The sequence below is a fragment of the Sceloporus undulatus genome, chromosome 1, assembly GCF_019175285.1.
Source record: "Sceloporus undulatus isolate JIND9_A2432 ecotype Alabama chromosome 1, SceUnd_v1.1, whole genome shotgun sequence".
Classification (NCBI taxonomy): Eukaryota; Metazoa; Chordata; class Lepidosauria; order Squamata; family Phrynosomatidae; genus Sceloporus; species Sceloporus undulatus.
The window spans coordinates 233,951,570-233,970,554 of NC_056522.1; the positions used below are offsets into that span (position 1 = coordinate 233,951,570).

Consider the following 18,985-nt stretch of genomic DNA (forward strand, 5'->3'; position numbering starts at 1 on the left):
TTAGAAACCTTCATGCTGTGTCTATTTGATTTCAAACATAAAAAAAACCCAGTGTGAATGTGTATGCCTACATTCCATACACTCCAACATTTAACAGTTTTAAACCAGCAGTTTGCTTTCGCTTCAATCTACAGCAGCGGTTCTCAAACTTTGGTCCTCCAAGTGTTTTAGACTTCAACTCCCAGAAGCTTCAGCCAGCTTGGTGAACTGTCAGGAATTCGGGATGGGAGCTGAAGTCCTAAAATACCTGGAGGGCCAAAGTTTGAGAACCACTGGTTTACAAGGAAGGACAATATTTTGTCTCCTCTTCTCTCCACTGAGTCACTTGAGTGCAACCTGGGTCACTATAAGTCAGAAATTACTTTAAAGCACACAACACATCATCTAGAAGACACCATGCTAATCTTCTCTGTATCATTTCAATTTTAATATATGTGCTGCTGAAGCAAGTAGATAAAAGGACCTCAGCAGCTGCCGTTAGAGCCAAATTAGAAATTTACTCTAACCACTCACAAGCTAAAATCAGAGTGTTTAATTATTGCTGCAAAATTAATGAAATGGAACCAGACAGACTCCCTAGATTATGCCTATTAGAACAGTTGCACTCTCATTTGCAATCTTCATGGTCTATACAACTGATAAACTTTATAAAGAGCTGTGGTCTCCCCATAGCCTGCAGAGTGAAAGATCAAGCAAGAAAGAGTGCAAGACAGAAAATCTTGGATATTCCAGCCCAAGAAGATATAGCCACCCTCAGCAGGGTAGGCAATTTAAAATGGCTGTGCCGTTACAAACGGTCCTTTAAAATGCCAACTTATCTAAAAATACAGATCCCAAAACACCTCAGAGAGGCATTCACCCAAGCTAGGTTTGACCAACTTGATACCATGGTAAAACATGGGAGATTCCAGGGTATCCCTTATAATGAACGATCTTGTATTTGTGATGACCATGAAATTGAGGATCTAGCACACATTTTGTTTGGATGTAATCTGTACCAACAGGAAAGGGATCAATACCTTGATCCCTATATTAAACGAACAATATTCTGGAATACTCACATCAGAATATCATACGAGTGGATAAGATTCAATTCTGTTGCCACAGCTCGGTTCCTTCATAAAGCATCACTGTCGAGATCTAGATATGTGGGAATGATTGGTGTTAACTGTAAGGGTGTTGAAGAGATTTGACATATGATGACAGCTGTTTAATATTATTTCTACTTCCCATTTTAATTGTGTTTTACTTCCCATGGTAATTATCTTACACATTACTGTTTGATTGTTTTAACATCTTTATTCTTAACTGTTTATTTGTATATTTTTCAGTACATATTGTATATTTTTATTTAGATTTGTATAGTTATATATAAGCTGTGCATGTTTAGGCTATTCATACGTATCTATATTGTATTGTGGTATATTGTACTTAGTGCACTATATTAACATTTTATATATGTGTGTGTGTCATTGCTTGTATTACTATGTTGTGAGTATTTTGAAACAGCCCTTGGCTATTCAGTAAACATACTGACAAGATAGAAGACAGCATATTAGTCCAGTTTGAAAAGACTCATTCTAAATTAAGCAGAGGCTCAATATGTTTACCAGTGATGACATAAAATGTGTTTACTAACTTTGATTTGAATTTCATGTGTTTGTATATGAATTTTTATGTTATAGGCCACTTTGAGTTTATTGTTATCAAGGCAAATAGGATATAAACTAAGAAAACACATTTAACAACAGTAACAAGGAAACCTGTGAGGCAGAACTTACCCGGTCCTGTCTTATATGTACAGTGCTTGCTGTGTGCATCTGTTTAAACATCAGTCATGGAAGTTAGATATGGCTATGGACAGCATATTGTCATAATTTGTTCTTAGTTTTTCTCTCCTTCTCCATGCTTTAATGCTACAGGTCTCCCACTGCAAGGGACAGCTTAAGTCATATGTCACAGAGCATCATCTTCCAAGCCTAGTTGCTGCAGTTCAGTTTCATGTTTATTTGTTGTTTTGTTTATCTCAGAGCTGTAAGACAACTGTGATAATTTGTGGGTGCAATATGAACCATTTGAAATTCAGGGTAGTGGATGAACCATCTCTCAAGGAAAAGTTGTTGATTATTTATTATCTGTGATGCACAGAAGTACAGTGTGTTAGGGCAATAAAACCCTCTTTATAGGAAGAAATAAATACCAGTGGTGTAAATTTTTCAACATGAAAGAGCTGATCACATAAATGAATGTTTACAACTTCATGGTTAGACAACATTTATTCAGATCTCTCCTCCTCTAAGAATGATCTAAGTTCCATTTCAAATCAGTTGCAGAAACAGTAATCCTTTTGTTTGTCTTTCTGTTCTTAGAATAATGTGCTAGGGTGTATATTCCCAGTGGTACCAAAAGTGTTTGGATCAGAAGCTCTTCAGAAGTGAATAATAAGGCTTTTTATATATCAGAAACAATGTGTCCTGCTTTAAGACTTCTCTGTCTAAAGAAGTTATCTATTGAAAGGCTGTCCAGGATAAACCAGACTGGATAACAAAATGTGAGAAACAAAACAAACATGGAAAGAGAGAGTTGAGGTCTTCAAATGGTTCAACTGGACAGCAAATTGACCAGGCATGCAACTCACTTGGTCATATAATTTCCCAATATAGCAAGATGCATTTCTGATTAATTTATAGTATGCATTTATAAATTTATAGTATTAATTTATAATTTTAATTTATAGTATTATTATATTGTATGTATTTTGTCCAGAGGGACAAAGAGGCAGGTTTGGGAGCCCAACGGCATCAGAGCAGCTTTCACACTAAGGAAAGATATAGCTACAGCACTCAAAGGATACAACTCAAAGTCAGACCGTATAATATCAATAAGGCTTCAGGGCAAACCTATAAGTATAATAATAATTATCCAGGTATGTGTACCAACCACAGATGCAGATGAAGAGGAATTTGAGAGGTTCTGTGATGCAGTCCAGGAAGAAATTGACAACATACCATCAGAAGATTTCAAACTAATCATTGGAGACTTGAATGCTAAAGTTGGCAACAAAGAAGAATCAAAAACAGTAGGAAGATTTGGATTAGGAACAAGAAGTAAAGCAGGAGAGCATCTGACAGAATTATGTGAGGCCAGTAATCTATTCATTCTAAATACTGTACCTGCTTCATACAGCCAGCTAGGACACTATACACCTCAATATCACCAGATGTTAAACACAAAAACCAGATAGACCACATAATTGTAAGTGGAAGATGGAGAAGCTCTATCCTTTTGGCCAAAACCACACCAGGAGCTGACTGTGGCACAGACCATGAACTGCTCATAACAAAAATCAGAGTTAAGCTGAAGAAGAAAGCAAAAACCGTCATTATACCAAAATATGACATGAATAACATTTCAGATGAATTCAATGAAAATATAGGAAACAGATTTGAACTATTGACTATAATCAACTGGGAACCTGAAGAACTGTGGACAGACGTCAAAGACATAATTAAGGATAAATACAAGAAAACACTAAGAGTGGCCAAAAAGAAAGATAAGGAACAATGGATGACAGATGAAACACTTCATGCAATAAAAGAAAGAAGAAAAGCAAAAGCAAAGGGAGATAGGAACAAAGCCAGAAGTATGAACACAACATGCAGGGAAGTAGCCAAGGGGGGGGGGGGGCCTTGGGGTCCGGACCCCCCCCTTCCATTAGAAAAATGAATGGTGTGTGCTGCTGCACTGCCGCACCCAAGCCCCATTATAATGGTGGCACTTAGTCTGGACCCCTCCCCCCTTCCTAAAATCCTGGCTACGTCCCTGCAACATGTCTGACATGCAGGGATAAGGAGAAATATTATAATGACCAATGTAGAGCAATAGAAGACAACTATAAAAAAATCCAAGAAATTAAAGCCAAGTTGAAACCAAGAGCGGGGATGCTCTATGCAGGAAAAAAAGAACATAATACAGGAACAAGAAGAAATAAAAATACACTAGAGGCAACACACAGAAGATTTATATGAAAGAGATGTAGGAATAAATAACATTTGGAATGAGGAGCCATATGAAGACAAACCCCAAATTCTAGAAGTGGAGTAGAATCTGCAATAAAGGAAAGGGGAAAAAATAAATCACTGGGAACAGATGATATCCCAATTGAACTGCTACAATGCCTATAGACAGATGCAATTTTAGTGCTAACTGAAATATGCCAACAAATATGGAAAACAAAGCAGTGGCCAACACACTGGAAATGCTCAATATACCTGCCAATCCACAAAAAAGAGATACAAAGACTTCAGCAACTATAGGACAATAGCACTAATCTCACATGAAAACAAAATAATGCTCAAAATTCTGTTGCATAGACTCTGACCATACATGGAGAGAGAAAACCCAGAGCTGTAAGCAGGATTCAGAAAAGGAAGAGGTACTAGGGACCACATTGCAAATGTACAATGGCTAATAGAGAACACCAAAGAATTCCAAAAAAGAATCAGCATGCTTTCCTACAGCAAAGCATTTGATTGTATAGATCACAAAAAGCTATGGAATGCACTCATAGACATGGGCATGTGACTATATCTGATAGTCCTAATGAGGAATCTGTACCAAGGACAAGAGGCCACTGTCAGAACAGAATTACGGAAACAAAGTAGTTTCCAATTGGGAAAGAGGTCAGGCAAGGCTGCATCCTTTCACCCTACTTGTTTAACATATATGCTGAAACCATCATAAGAAAAACAGAATTAGAATCAGAAAAAGTAGGAGTAATGATAGGAGGAAGCAACATTAACAACCTAAGAAATGCAGATGACACCATAATATTAGCAGAAGACATTCAGGAACTAGAACAGTTAATAAGGAAGGTCAAAGAGGAAAGTGCAAATGCAGGTCTGATGCTGACCATAAAGAAAACAAAAATAATGACTACAGAAAAAAATATGCAAATTCAATCTAGACAACAAGGAAATTGAAACAGTTAAAGAATTCCTATATCTAGGATCAAAGATTGACCAGAATGGAGACTGCAGTCAAGAAATAAGACTAGGAGTGGGAAGAGCAGCTATGACAGAACTGGAAAACATACTGAAGAGCAAAGACGTACAACTGAGCACTAAAGTTAGAATTGTTCAGGCCATTGTATTTCCAGTTACAGTATCATGTACGGATGTGACAGCTAGACAGTGAAGGAAGCAGACAGAAAGAAAATCAAGTCATTTGAAATGTGTTGCTAGAGAAAAGTACTTAGGATCCCATGTACAGCCAACAAGAAAAACAAATGGGTTCTCAAAGAGATCACACTAGGGCTCTTCTTGGAAGCAAAGATGATCAAGTTAAGACTATTGTACTTTGCCCACATCACAAAAAGGCTTGGATCACTAGAAAAAATAATAAAATAATAATAATTCTGGGAGAGGTATAAGGTAGATGAAAGAGAGGAAGACCACAGATCAGATGGATAGACTCAATCAGGGGGGTTATGAGTAAGCACTTGCAGGATCTGGTCAAAGCAATGGAGGATAGGGATTCTTGGAGAGGTCTCATTCACAGGGTTGCCATGAATCATAGAATCATAGAATTGTAGAGTTGGAAGAGACCACAAGGGCCATCAGATCCAACCCCCTGCTATGCAGGAACCCTCCATCAAAACATCCCTGACAGATGGCCATCCAGCCTCTGTTTAAAGACCTCCAAGGAAGGAGACTCCACTACACTCCGAGGAAGTGTGTTACACTGTCAAACAGCCCTTACTGTCAGGAAGTTCCTTCTAATGTTGAGGTGGAATCTCTTTTCCTGTAGCTTGCATCCATTGTTCCGGGTCCTGTTCTCTGGAGCAGCACAAAACAAGCTTGCTCCTTCCTCAATATGACACCCTTTCAAGTATTTAAACAGGGCTATCATATCACCTCTTAACCTTCTCTTCTCCAGGCTAAACATCCCCAGCTCCCCTGAGTCGTTCCTCATAGGGCATGATTTCCAGACCGTTCACCATCCAGTTTCTCAATGTCCTTTTTTGAATTGTGGTGCAGGAAATAGTAGGAAAAAGAGCAGGAAGAAGAAGAATTGTGTATTCCTCTTATGTGAAGTGGTGACAGAGGCAGAGGGAGAGAGAACCAGAATTATGACAAATTAAAACTTCCCTCAGTCCAGGGACACAATCACTATGCTTGCACAAAGACAGGCTAGGCCCAGGACACCCCTAAGTAATTTCCAATATCCTGAGACTGGGAAGAGGTTGGATTGGATACATCTTCAGATGGATTAGTGTTTGTTCATTTGGCACTTGGCCATCATTATGAGTTAAGAATAGCACTCTGTGGCTGTAACCGCACTGCAGAAATAATCCAGTTTGACACCATGTTGCCATGGCTCAATGCTATGGAATTCTGGGAACTGTAGTTTGTTGTGGCACCAGAGCTCTCTGACAGAGAAGGCTATATTACAAATCCCAGGATTCTGTAGCATTGATCCATAGCAGTCAAAGTGGTGTCAAACTGGGTTGTTTCTGCAGTGCAGATGCAACCTAAGACAGGAGTGTTTTGGCTGTCACAAAAAGACAATGGACTGTTTGGTGGGCACAGGCATACATTTTGCATTACACAGCAAAATACCTTTGCTGAACCCTGCACAATGCCCACTTACTTTGAGAAGAAGGAACTCAGGAATGAATGCCCACAGAGCAAATATAATTGAAGCATAATTTCACTGTGTCAGTTGGTCACATGAATCCATCTTCAAAAATATGTCAATCTTTTCAACACCCACTGCATCTGTTGTGCATTAGTAGGCTGTTGAAACAGTGTGCATAGAATGTTTCTGTTGTGCATTAGTAGGCTGTTGAAACAGTGTGCAGAGAATGTTTCATTGTGGCATTTCTATCCCTGTATCAAAAAATAGGTTTTCTATATCCAAGGACACAAGCAAACGTATGGTCTAGTTTCTCACTATCAGTGGTATAATAAGGAAAACCAGTATGGTGCCATGCTTTGTGTGCTGAACTAGGACTCTGGGACTTGTTGTTGTGTGCTTTCAATTTTTTCAATTTATGGCACCCTTAAGGTGAACCTATCATGGGGTTTCTGGGGCTCAGAGTGTGTTACTCAGAGTGTTACTTTTAGCCTCCCCTTCTTCATCCAGATTGGGGCCACGGCAACCTCATGCCACAGCCCCAATCTGGACTTTCCAGGGCACAAAATGGAGCCCCTTTGTGCCCTGGAAAGGGTGCCATAGCTGTGTTGTAATGGCTATATGTCACTCCTTTGGCACTATATTGTATGGACGCAGTGCCGGAAGAGCACCATGATGCCACACACCATGTAGAGTGGCACGCAGCATCATAGCGCCCTGCGGGAGGGAGTCAGGGCATGCATCATTTGGATGCAATGCTTTCACTCTACCCCCAGGCTGGCCTTTTAGGCCAGTCTGAACTGGGCCTCACTCTAGGAGACTAAGGTTCAAATTCCTGTTCCACTGTACAAATTCACTGAGCCTCAGAGGGCATCAGTGGCATAGGCCATTTGAACAAATGTTGCTGTGAAAATTGTGTGATAGAATCACCTTAGAGTTTCCATAAGTCTGAATTTATTTGAAGGCAGAGATAATAACAAATAATTAGCCATAGAATCTTTTCCTGTTGTGTGAAGAAGGGATAGGAGACAAACTTGCTTCTTTTTCATTCCTGAATTCAGTTCACTCTGTTGTCTTAGATCTATAAAGTTCTAAATGACAGAGGATAAGATATTGTAAAGACTGCCTCCTTCTATATGAGATATTCAACAGAGGTCATGGTGACATTTCCCATCATCTGAAGGTTAGTGAGTGCATAAGACAGGGCTTTCCTGTTGTGGGACTCATTCCAAAGGGAAGTCAGGCTGGCCCCATTTTACTCTGCCTCCAAGAGACAGTTGAAACTGTGTTAGTTTTGTTATACCTTTGACTTTTAAAACGGAGGCCCGATCTAGACGGGCCTATAGTGCGCCCTCGTCATGTGATAGGGGTTGGCCGAGGGTGCACCGCCCATACATGTCTCACTCCTAGCATGTGACGAGGATGTCAAAATGGTGTTGCCCTGTACACACGGGTGCTGCCATTTTGATGTGACAGACGCTTAGCGTCCACACGTTGCACCCCCTTGTGATGATGCAAGGGCGCCGCAGAAAGAACCTGCTTTTTGCGGGTTATTTTTGCTACGCTAGGAAGCCGTGGTTTGTCTGCTGCGGCTTGCTCGTGTGGCAAAACAAGGCATCAGCAGACCGCCCTTTATAGGCGGTCTGTATCCCGCCTTAGTCTCCCTTTCTGTTGTGCTCTTTACATCATGATTTTATTATTATTATTATTTACGATATTTATACCCTATCCTTTAGCCCTAAGGGCTCTCAGAGCATTTATTTATTTATTTATTTATTCATTTATTTGCAGAAAAGCTATTTATAAATATTTTAAATTAATTAATAAATATAACATTATTTCTAACTTTTAGATTATTTTTGGGGGTGGGGTGGGGAGGGGGAATGTTATGATTTCTGACTGCCAAACAGAACAACTGAATGTATGCTTCCAGAGACACAATACTACACCACACTTCTGATAAAACTATGAAATGGGCAATGGGGCATCCAAAATGTGGAAGGAGTTTTGTGCAACTCTGTGGAGCCATACAAATACACTATGGAGTGATACACACACATACACACACACACACACACACACACCTGTGCTAACTGAAAATGTGCCATCATCACACAAACGAGAGACATTATGCAAGGTAAAGCTGGGACTGGATGGATGTGGCCCTATTGAACTGTTACTTCCCTTATGCCTCACTATTGTCCAGCTTGGGTTTGGATGATGGGAACCGAAATCCAAATCATGTTAAGTATCAATGGGCCAAACTCTCACTCAGTCCTGGAGTCATACATACATTCTTCCTTTCCTCAGTCATTTTCAGCTGCTGTTTAGAAGGGATGTCAAAGAAATGCCAGCATGCTTTGCTGTGTATGTTGCTGCTGAAGAGATTTCAAGAACTGTTAAGTTAAACAATATGGAGTACTCTTGTGACAAATTAAACACTTATAGCTATGCTCCAGTTGCAGTACAATTTACTTATATAATTTTCAGATGAGCTGGATTATTACTTTTAACGCCAACTGGATGGCACTGTGAGTTTATTCACACATCATGAATGAGCTAGCTGTTTTCCCCGATTTGATGAGCTGTTGGTCTTACTTGAAAGCACATCTGTTGAAGTGGAAGCTTGGTTGGATATTGGTATCTCAGAGGAATATGTTCTTAATTTAACAGTGGGAAGGCTTAATAAACTGGCAATGATCAAAATCTAATTGAATTTGGTAAATTAGGGGAAAAAGCTGTGGATGTGATAAAAAAAGACTCTATTAAAAATAGGACAAGAAAATTATGCTTTCATTAGCCATTGTCAATTAGACCTCAAACAACATTTTAGTTACCATTCTCACACAAAACAAGAAAATTAGATAAAACTAAATTACACTTATTAGCTATGCTAAAAGAGTCACAAAAAGAAAATATGACCCTGAGGCCAAAAGGAGGGTAGAAGTCAATAGACCAAAATATCCTGCTGCTAAAATAATTTTCATTAGTATTTTTTCTTCTATTCTTTAAAGGAAATGGAAAAAGAGAAACATACCATTGTGTTCATGTGGGCCTGATTTTCCAAATTAATTCCAGTTAATGGTACAAAGGTTTGTTTGTTTGTTGTATATACAGTATCATCAGTTTTTCCCTGTATGAATAGGGTCTTCTTTCTCATGTCCTGCTTTGTCTGCTGTTGGGGGATATCCATAGTTTTTCTTTCATTTACTTGAAATCCCCTGGTATGTTCTTGTCCTGTTAATTTAAGTAGAGGAAACCTCAGATAGAACACAGTAGAGTTCCTTGTTCTCCTTAACTCTCCATAAAATTAACACTGTGAGCATAAAACGAATGCACTAATTGGATATCATTATGAGATATATTGCATAAATGAAAATTGCATTTGATTGCAGTTAGCAAAATTAGAGTCATATTGACTGAAATATGCTGCATATTTAGTAACAGAATACATTATTTATAATAGTACCTTTTTCTTCTTCCTTTTTTCCCCTTCAAACATTGTGAATGGTATTTGCAGAGCAACAAATAAGCATCCATGCAGAATATAAGCTTGTGAGTAGTTGAACTGAACCAAAACATGAGAAAACATTAATTTTTGTATCTTCTGTCCATAAAGCTCTATATATCCAGAATCATGCATCTTGATTTAGCATGATCTATACATGGAGGCAAGCTTGTAGAAGCCTGTAACAAAGAACTCCCTTCTGGATTGAATATCTGCACATGGACAAGTTCATTGACATGAAGTAAAAACTCTTTTATATCTAAGGTCACTTGCCCAGCAATTCATGGAGTCTTACTCTTTGGGGATAAGTTTTGACTCTAGCTATTTCCACTCTGTTTCTGTGTTAAGGGGTTAAAGTTAAGAGTGTCTGTCAAGCTCAAAATAATTAATTTTGAAAATTAGGTTTCAGATATTGAAGCCATCTTATACCATTTAAAAATACAATGGCAGGTCTTTTCATGCTCCTCCCCATTGCTGAGGATAGGGACATTTTGACCAGTACCAGGCAAAATTAATCACCCATTTCCTACATGAGAAATTACATGTTTAGAATTGAAATTTCAATAGCATTGACTTTTTAAAAACTTTTTAGTTTGAACAGTGACAATTAAAAGCTCTCATCAGCGACTAGATATGTTCAACAGTAGTGCATATTGAACAGAGCACAGAATGGTGTTTAACAACTCATGGTTCTTAGGTAAGAGTATATTTTCCACATTTCTACTCACCTTGACTCATTTAGCCACTTTACACAGAAAAGTACAATGTAGATTAATATTTGGTGGAAGTTTATTATAGTAATGGATGTCGTTTGGAGACTAGATCATGAGCTCTCCCAAATCTAGGCACATATTAATCAGGAAATATTTGGCTTCTATGTCTGTATAATCCCTCCCTCCTTTCATAGCTTGTATGCAAAAGAAGATTTACGGCTAGTCTGCATGCTTAAAATACTCCTCATTCCAGTTGAACAGAATGTGATCCAGCTACACATGATTTGCAAGGGTTCAAGCATTTTGGTGTGTATGTGTGAAAAACTCCACAGAAAAAGGCTTCAATTAATGATCGATGCAAATGTGTGAAAATCCATGGCAATTCGTATAATATGATTATATGTAGACTAGTCTTTAGAGAACATGTTGAGCCATCTGCAGCAAGTCTCCTGTCTTTTAGGGTGTTCATCTTCTGAGAAGATGTAGAAGGCTTACACTTTTGTACAGACAGGGAGACCTGCAACCTGTTGAAGAACTCTGAGGGAATAGACCAAATGAATTAATGGAAATTTGGTGTCAATAGATATATAAGTTCCATTGATTCAATGGGTCTTCTGTAAATTGGGGATTAACTATTGGATTTGGGCTCAAGGCTGCCACCCTATTTCATCTGCATACATTAAACGAATGTAAACAAATCTGATCATATTGAATGATCAGAGAGTACTGATATATAAACTGTCAAATAATTGTCAAATAAAATTATACTGTCACTCTTTTTTGTAAAATAACAAGCCTATATAGTCCATATACATGTTCATATTCAAAGTAATTTTTGTATTGAAATAAAAGCAGATATTTATATTGACATAAAATAAACAAATATTTTATTTAATAATAAAACAGTATTTACAACATGCTCCTCCTTTACCTTCTTTGGGTTTCCTTCTATCCTAAACATACCTATAAGGGGGCAAGTGCTACTTAATACTATGTGACTTATTTCTGAATAAATTTTCATAAGACTCTGATGCATGTTAACCATTTTTCATCTTTCAGGCACAATGTCTAATATCTGGCTAAGTTATAAATAAGAATACAAACCATAGTCAAGAAATCAGTAGACAAAAACATGGAAGGGCAGCAATGAAGCAGGTAAAATCCTCAAGTGTAAAGGTATACCATTGAATACTGTAATCAGAATTACACCATCATATTTTCAAATTCTGTATATGGCTGTAAAAGCTGATAGGAAGAGAATCGAGTCATTCTAAATGTGCTGGAGGAGAGTTCTGCAGATACCATGATCTGCCCAAAAGACAAATAAATGGATCCAAATGCAAATTAAGCCTGAACTCTCCCTAGAAGCCAAGATTACTAAACTGAGACTGTTGTACTTTGGATATATAATGATGAGACATGATTCATTATAAATGGCAATAATGCTTGCTAAGGTAGAAAGTAGTAGGAAAGGAGGAAAACTACATTAGAAGTGACTCACTCAACAAAGCCTCTGCCTTGAGTTGACAGTATCTGTGCAAAGTTGTTGATAACACGGTGACCTGGAGGACTCTCATTCATAAGGCCATTGCAGTTCAAAGGCCAGTTGATGGCAGCTAACAAAAAAGGAAATAACAAATACATGTCCTACTGTAATAGCCGCTCAGCCACACATGGGTACTGCTGAACCATGCATAGGATTGCCTAAGTTGTCCTGTAGTTAATGGTGCTTGCTTCTACAGTGTTTCAGCATCTGTGTAGGCAGCAGCGTGAATTCAGATTCCAGCAGACTCAGGAAGAAAGGAAAAAGGAAGAGAGAGATTAAGCCAGGAAAACATTCCAGATTCTTTACCAACAGTGCTGATGTCAGTTAAGTGTTTTGCAAATGTGTTATCCCAGCACCACAGTACAACTTTTTAATGTTCAACAACCACAGAGAGTTCTGGTTTCTTAAAGACTATGATATTTACTATGGCAGAACCTTTCATCAACTAAAATTAACCACATCCACCCTCCCAGCACAGTTGCATAGTTTTTATTTTAGCAGGATGGATAGATTTAGATCAAGACAATTTTGTTTCTTTTATTATTGCTGCAGACTAATAATGGGCCATTTTTATCATTATATGATTAATATATTTCCCAAATAAATAGCACACTTACTGGTTGCTACAAAAATTAAAATGCATAATTTCTCATTTCCAGAGTGCTGTTGTTCAATCTTTTGAAATAATTAAAAATCTTTGAGTGTACGTTTGAAGCCCATAATTATTTTATTTAGTATGTATGGACTGAAACCTCTATCCAGGTGTTGTATTTTAAATATACTTAGCTACATAGCAGAGGTGCTAAGAAACCCTGATAGGGATTTGTAAAGGTGCATAATGGGGCACCAGCAAGAGTGTCCCAATGTGCATTGGGACTTCCTAGCCAGTGTCCTGATACACACTGGTCCCATTGTGCATCAGTCCTGTCATGCACCAGTCCCAAAGCACAATGATCACTTTGCCCCATGTAATAACATACATTTCTCATCCTGGAGAAAAGTGACCAGTGGGGTCCCACAGGGCTCTGTCCTGGGCCCAGTGCTATTCAACATCTTTATCAATGACCTGGATGACAGAATTGGAAGCATACTTATCAAATTAGCAGATGATACCAAATTAGGGGGAATAGCTAATACCCCAGAGGACAGGATCAAGATTCAAAATGACCTGAATAGACTAGAAAGCTGGGCCAAAGCTAACAAAATGAAATTCAACACGGAGAAATGTAAGGTATTGCACTTAGGGCGGAAAAATAAAATGCACAGATATAGGATGGGTGACACCTGGCTGAATGAAACTACGTGTGAAAGGGATCTAGGAGTCCAAGTAGACCACAAGTTGAACATGAGTGAACAGTGTGATGCGGCAGCTAAAAAGGCCAATGCTATTTTAGGCTGCATCAATAGAAGTATAGTGTCTAGATCAAGAGAAGTAATAGTGCCACTGTATTCTGCTCTCGTCAGGCCCCACCTAGAATATTGTGTCCAGTTCTGGGCACCACAATTCAGAAAGGACATTGAGAAACTGGAGCGTGTCCAAAGGAGGGCGACAAAAATGGTGAAGGGTCTGGAAACCATGCCCTATGAGGAACGACTTAGGGAGCTGGGGATGTTTAGCCTGGAGAAAAGAAGGTTAAGAGGTGATATGATCGCCCTGTTTAAATATTTGAAGGGATGTCATATTGAAGAGGGAGCAAGCTTGTTTTCTGCTGCTCCAGAGAACAGGACCCGGAACAATGGATGCAAGCTGCAGGAAAAGAGATTCCACCTGAACATTAGGAGGAACTTCCTGACAGTTAGGGCTGTTCGACAATGGAATGCACTCCCTCGGAGGGTGATAGAGTCTCCTTCCTTGGAGGTCTTTAAACATAGGCTGGATGGCCATCTGTCAGGGATGCTTTGATTTGGATTTCCTGCATGGCAGGGGGTTGGATTGGATGGCCCTAGTGGTCTCTTCCAACTCTATGATTCTATGATTCATAACAGCAGCTATTATATGGATATGGAGATTACAGAACTACCCAATTCTAATTCTTGCAGATATAAATTCACTTGCTAGGGCCAAAAATGGATGGAGGACCCTCCTTCCATTCCAACTGCCACCATCGTGGCCTTAGGGCAAGAAGAATCGGCCATATCTGCTGGATGAGATCCCCTTCCCTACTTCTATTCTCTCCTTTTCTGTCATGCCTTTTTAGATTGTAGACTTTAGATTGCAGACTAAGAGCAGGAAACTGTCAAATTAGCAATCTGTAAAACACTCTGTGAGCTTTTGTGGCTGAAATGTGGAGGATAAATACTCTAAATAAATAAATACATAGGCCCTTGTACACCCTTGATGGGAAAATTTACCTTACTCTTGGGGCTTCCAGATTCATGGGGAGGATGAGCTGTCTGCAAAACCAGCACCCATAATGGGCTGATTCTGGCAGCAGTCCACATATCTAGGGGATTCTCTGGAGTTTGTGCCTCGATCCAGAGAAAATACTCTTGAAAATAACTCTAGAGCATGGATTGGTTTTGTGTTTTGCCCATTTTGGCCCCATGCTTCATTTAAACAGGTCAGTCTGGGAATGAGGCAAGAACATTTCTTTTCCTCCATGTAGACACCACCAAAGACATATGTCCCCTAAAAGATTCTGGCCAATTAAGGCGCGTTACAGACCGCCCCTTTGGGGCAGCCTGTACCTGCTTCTTTCCCCAACGGATCGGGGCCTCAGCTGCCACAGCGGCAGCCCTGAGGCCCCGATCTGCCGCTTTTCCAGGCCACGGGAAGTGTCAAAAGGCCGCTTTCCACAGCCTGGAAAGGGGTGTCCTTGGGGCTTCAAGCCACAAGGACACTCCAACAGCGGCGGGTAAAGGAGAAAGGGGCTGTCGTCCCCTTTCTCTTTTGTGACGCTGGTGCAGCTGTGTAAAGGCTGTGGTGCGGTCATGACATCCTAATGGTGGTGCAATGTAGAATGGGTGCCGCCATTTTGTACGTACTGTGTACGTACTAGGGTCAGGGTTGTCTGAAAGAGACGCCCCCAGGCAACCCTAGTACGTACACAGTACGTACTAAAAGGCCCTTCTGGAAAGGGCCTAAAATACTTATATCTCACTTTCTGTCAAAAGATGTGAGGGTAGGGAATACAGGCAGCAAAACAACAATTTTAAATAGTGTAAAAGGTTTTACATTGAGGCATCATCATTATTATTGTAACAATAACATGGATTCTATTCCCTTTACAGTGGTACCTCGGGATACGAAATACCCAGCTTACGAAATTTTCGGGATACGAAAAAATCCCATAGGGAATTATTTTTCCGGGTTACGAATGTTTTTTCGGGTTACGAAAAAACTTTTGGTGCTTTTCGGCGCTATTTTACACGGAATCGCGGCTTTTCCCTATTAGCGCCTATGGCAATTCGGCTTACGAAGGCTTTTCGGGTTACGAAAGCGGCCGCGGAACGAATTATTTTCGTAACCCGAGGCACCACTGTATTTATTTAATTTAATTTATGTTCCACCTTCCTCCTAGAAAGGGACCCAAGGAAGCTCACAAATAAAAACTCTTTAAAAACGTAGTACAGTCCGTCCTCGCCTTATGCGGGGGATCCGTTCTGGATCCAGCCGCGTAAGGCGAATTCCGCCTATGCTCGAGCCCCATTGGAAACAATGGGGCTCGTGCGCGGTGGCGCGGCGGTGCGGGAGCGCGCGGGGCGCAACGGGCGCGCACGCCCATTCTGCCCCGCGCGCTCCCCGCAGCTTGAGCATGTATGCTCAAGGCCGCGTATGGCGCGCCCGCGTATGGCACGGGCACGCTGTACAATAAAACATCACATAAAAACAATATAAAAGGACAAACATTAAAACTACAATAAAACCATGATGCCCACCCCATATAGCAAACAACCCATATTAAAAAAAAAAAAGCCATCCTATAATTATGCATTAAACGCCTGCCTGAATAAAACTGCTTTTTCCTGTAAACATCTTGAATGTATGGTTCAGAAATGGTGTCTCTGTGTGCGTGTGTTATATGAATTCCCCCCCCCCCCCGACCTTACAAATGTGTGTTCATGAGGAAAAAAGTATTTTTCTTTGTTCAAGTATTTTAACATTTCAATTACTTAAATAAGCAGAGGTTCACTTTCCTATCTGTAGCAAATGTTGTAGAACATTTTTATAGGGTTTCTTCACCACAGCCAAAGTCTATTTTAAAGTTATTAAAGTCCTCTAATGAGGCACCTTTCCAAGCACACAGAGGAAAGTACAATATTCTATGATGCAGTATAATAATTCAGTGAAATTAAGCAAGTAAGTGGTCAATGAAGCAAATGATTAAAAGGAAGAATGAGAAATGAAGATTAAAATTGGTAAAATTGTATTTTCTAGTACTTTAGCTTTTGGGATTCATGATTAACATTCATTTGACAAAAAAAGAAAAGTGACCTTTGGAAAAGACATGCAAGGGGTATTAATGCTTTTACCACCTCAGCCAGGTTGTTTAAGCCTCTTACTATTTCCTACGATGGACAGCAGCAAATAGAAGATAATGATAGGTCATTCTGAAATATTTCAGCATGTTCTCATTACACAGTGAAATTTCTCAAATCCTGTTCTTTGTAATGGATTATCAGATATCTTTTTCAGTGATTGCATCCCTGTAGTCCTTTTTCTGTGGAACTGGCTGCATTCATTTATTACCACTGTTACAAAACAGTTACATAGCACTTTCTGTGCCATTCCCTGATCATGATTTTAGACATGCAACATTTTTTTTTCTCCTGACTAAAAACATGAATGCAACACCAGTGTATTCGGTGTTGGATTTTCAAAGCTCTGTTGATACCCATGCACTGAAAATAGTCTATGATGTAACTGGTGATGCAATTAGGATTCCCAGGTACCAGGGCTGGCACTGAAACTCAAGGCCTAGAGCCCTTTCACATTGCATTCTTATGACATGCTTCCATTTGTAAGGAGCTTGTGAAAACATCCACTTTGTCAAGTACATGTAAAAATATGTTGGGAGTTGCAACTTGCACATTGGTTCTTTGAATAACAGTTCCTTCTACTCACAAACAAACTACTCTTTTTGTCTTTATGATGCTTTAGGAAATGATTAATTGCACTTTTCCAGCCAAGGGACATGACATGTTAAGAATGAGATTAATAACTTGGGGGGAATCAGTCCAAAATTTTCTCAAATTTTGTTGTTTTAACAGTCCTCCCTCCAAAGGTGTGGGCAAAATGTGGTCTGTAGGCCACATGCACAAAACCTAGGCTGCACCTGCTCATCAAAAATAATTCAGTTTGACACAGTTTTAACTGCCATGGAATTATGAGATTTGTAATTTTGTGAGGTAGTTAGCTTCTCTGTCTGAGAGGTCCAACAAATTACAAATCCCAGGATTCTATAGCATTGAGCCTTGTCAGTTAAAGCAGTGGCAAACTGCATTATTTTATGCAGCACCAGACACTTAGGAACTTATTGCTCAGCATTTTAAACCGGCTTCAGACTCCTGGCCTGGAGCCAGGACATGAGATAGAGATGGGGATTATCACGCACTAAATCACCATTGAATTGCCGGGTGCATTAGCTTGGGTCCCAGCAGTGCTCCGCCAGCACTTTTTAGAAGTTAGAAAGCTTTCCAATTTCTAAAAATTGCTGGGAGAGCATGGCTCGGACCCGGCTGGGACCTGGGCTGATGGTGGTCAGCAGTTGGGCAACGGTTTAGTGTGCGATAATCCATCCCGCGTCCCAGCGTCCCAGATCTCATGATAAAACAACAGGACAAAAATATTTTAGTAATAAACCAAAAAACAAGTAAATCATGTCCAACTGTGCACATTGATGTGCACATCAAGATGTGCAATGGTACCACATGTGTAACTCCACTTTCACAACCTTGAACTGAATATGGGTGATAAAGTAATGGATAAAAGTGTTGACCTCTTTTTGTAGGATAAAATATGCATGTATAAGTTGCCAATAGGATGCCAGGCATAAACAATATAACTCTGGTATAAAACTTGTCAACAACTTGCATTCTGTGTGTTTGAATAATCAGATTCTGTTAGAGATAACCCTTGGACATTTATTAATAGGAGAAGAGATCCATCCTTTGTCTCTGCCTTGGGTCATTCATTGCATCAGGACAAAACAACAGACTGGCAGCTAACATCTCAACATCCCCTTCGAGGCCAGCCATGGTCCAACAGGTGCAGCTCGGGAGTTCATGGCTACCATGACAGCCATGGGCCTGTCCCAATTAGTCTCAGGGCCCACGCATTCGGCTGGTAATACACTCGACGTTCTCTTCTGTACGGATATGGAGACTCCGTGGGCAGAGGTTACTAATGTCTCTCCCTTGTCATGGACGGACCATTTCCTGGTCGAGGCTAGTATCAAGGTTTCTACCCGGATCCCTCCCGGAGGTGGCGGACCTATTCGGATGGTTCACCCTCGAAAGCTGATGGAACCCAAAAGGTTCCAAGAAGCCTTAGAGGGGTTTACGGTTGGATCTGACGGCGATTCTGTTGATGCCCTGACTAACATCTGGGATACCGATCTCTCCAGGGCTATACACAGTATC

General features: G+C 39.9%; 1 non-coding gene across 1 annotated transcript; it reads right to left on the minus strand.

Annotated features, from left to right (window-relative positions):
• Positions 1-346: 346 nt before the first annotated feature.
• On the minus strand, positions 347-449 carry LOC121920125. Its single transcript, XR_006101658.1, has one exon. It is a non-coding gene; the product is annotated as a U6 spliceosomal RNA (small nuclear RNA).
• Between the last annotated feature and the right edge of the window lie 18,536 nt (positions 450-18,985).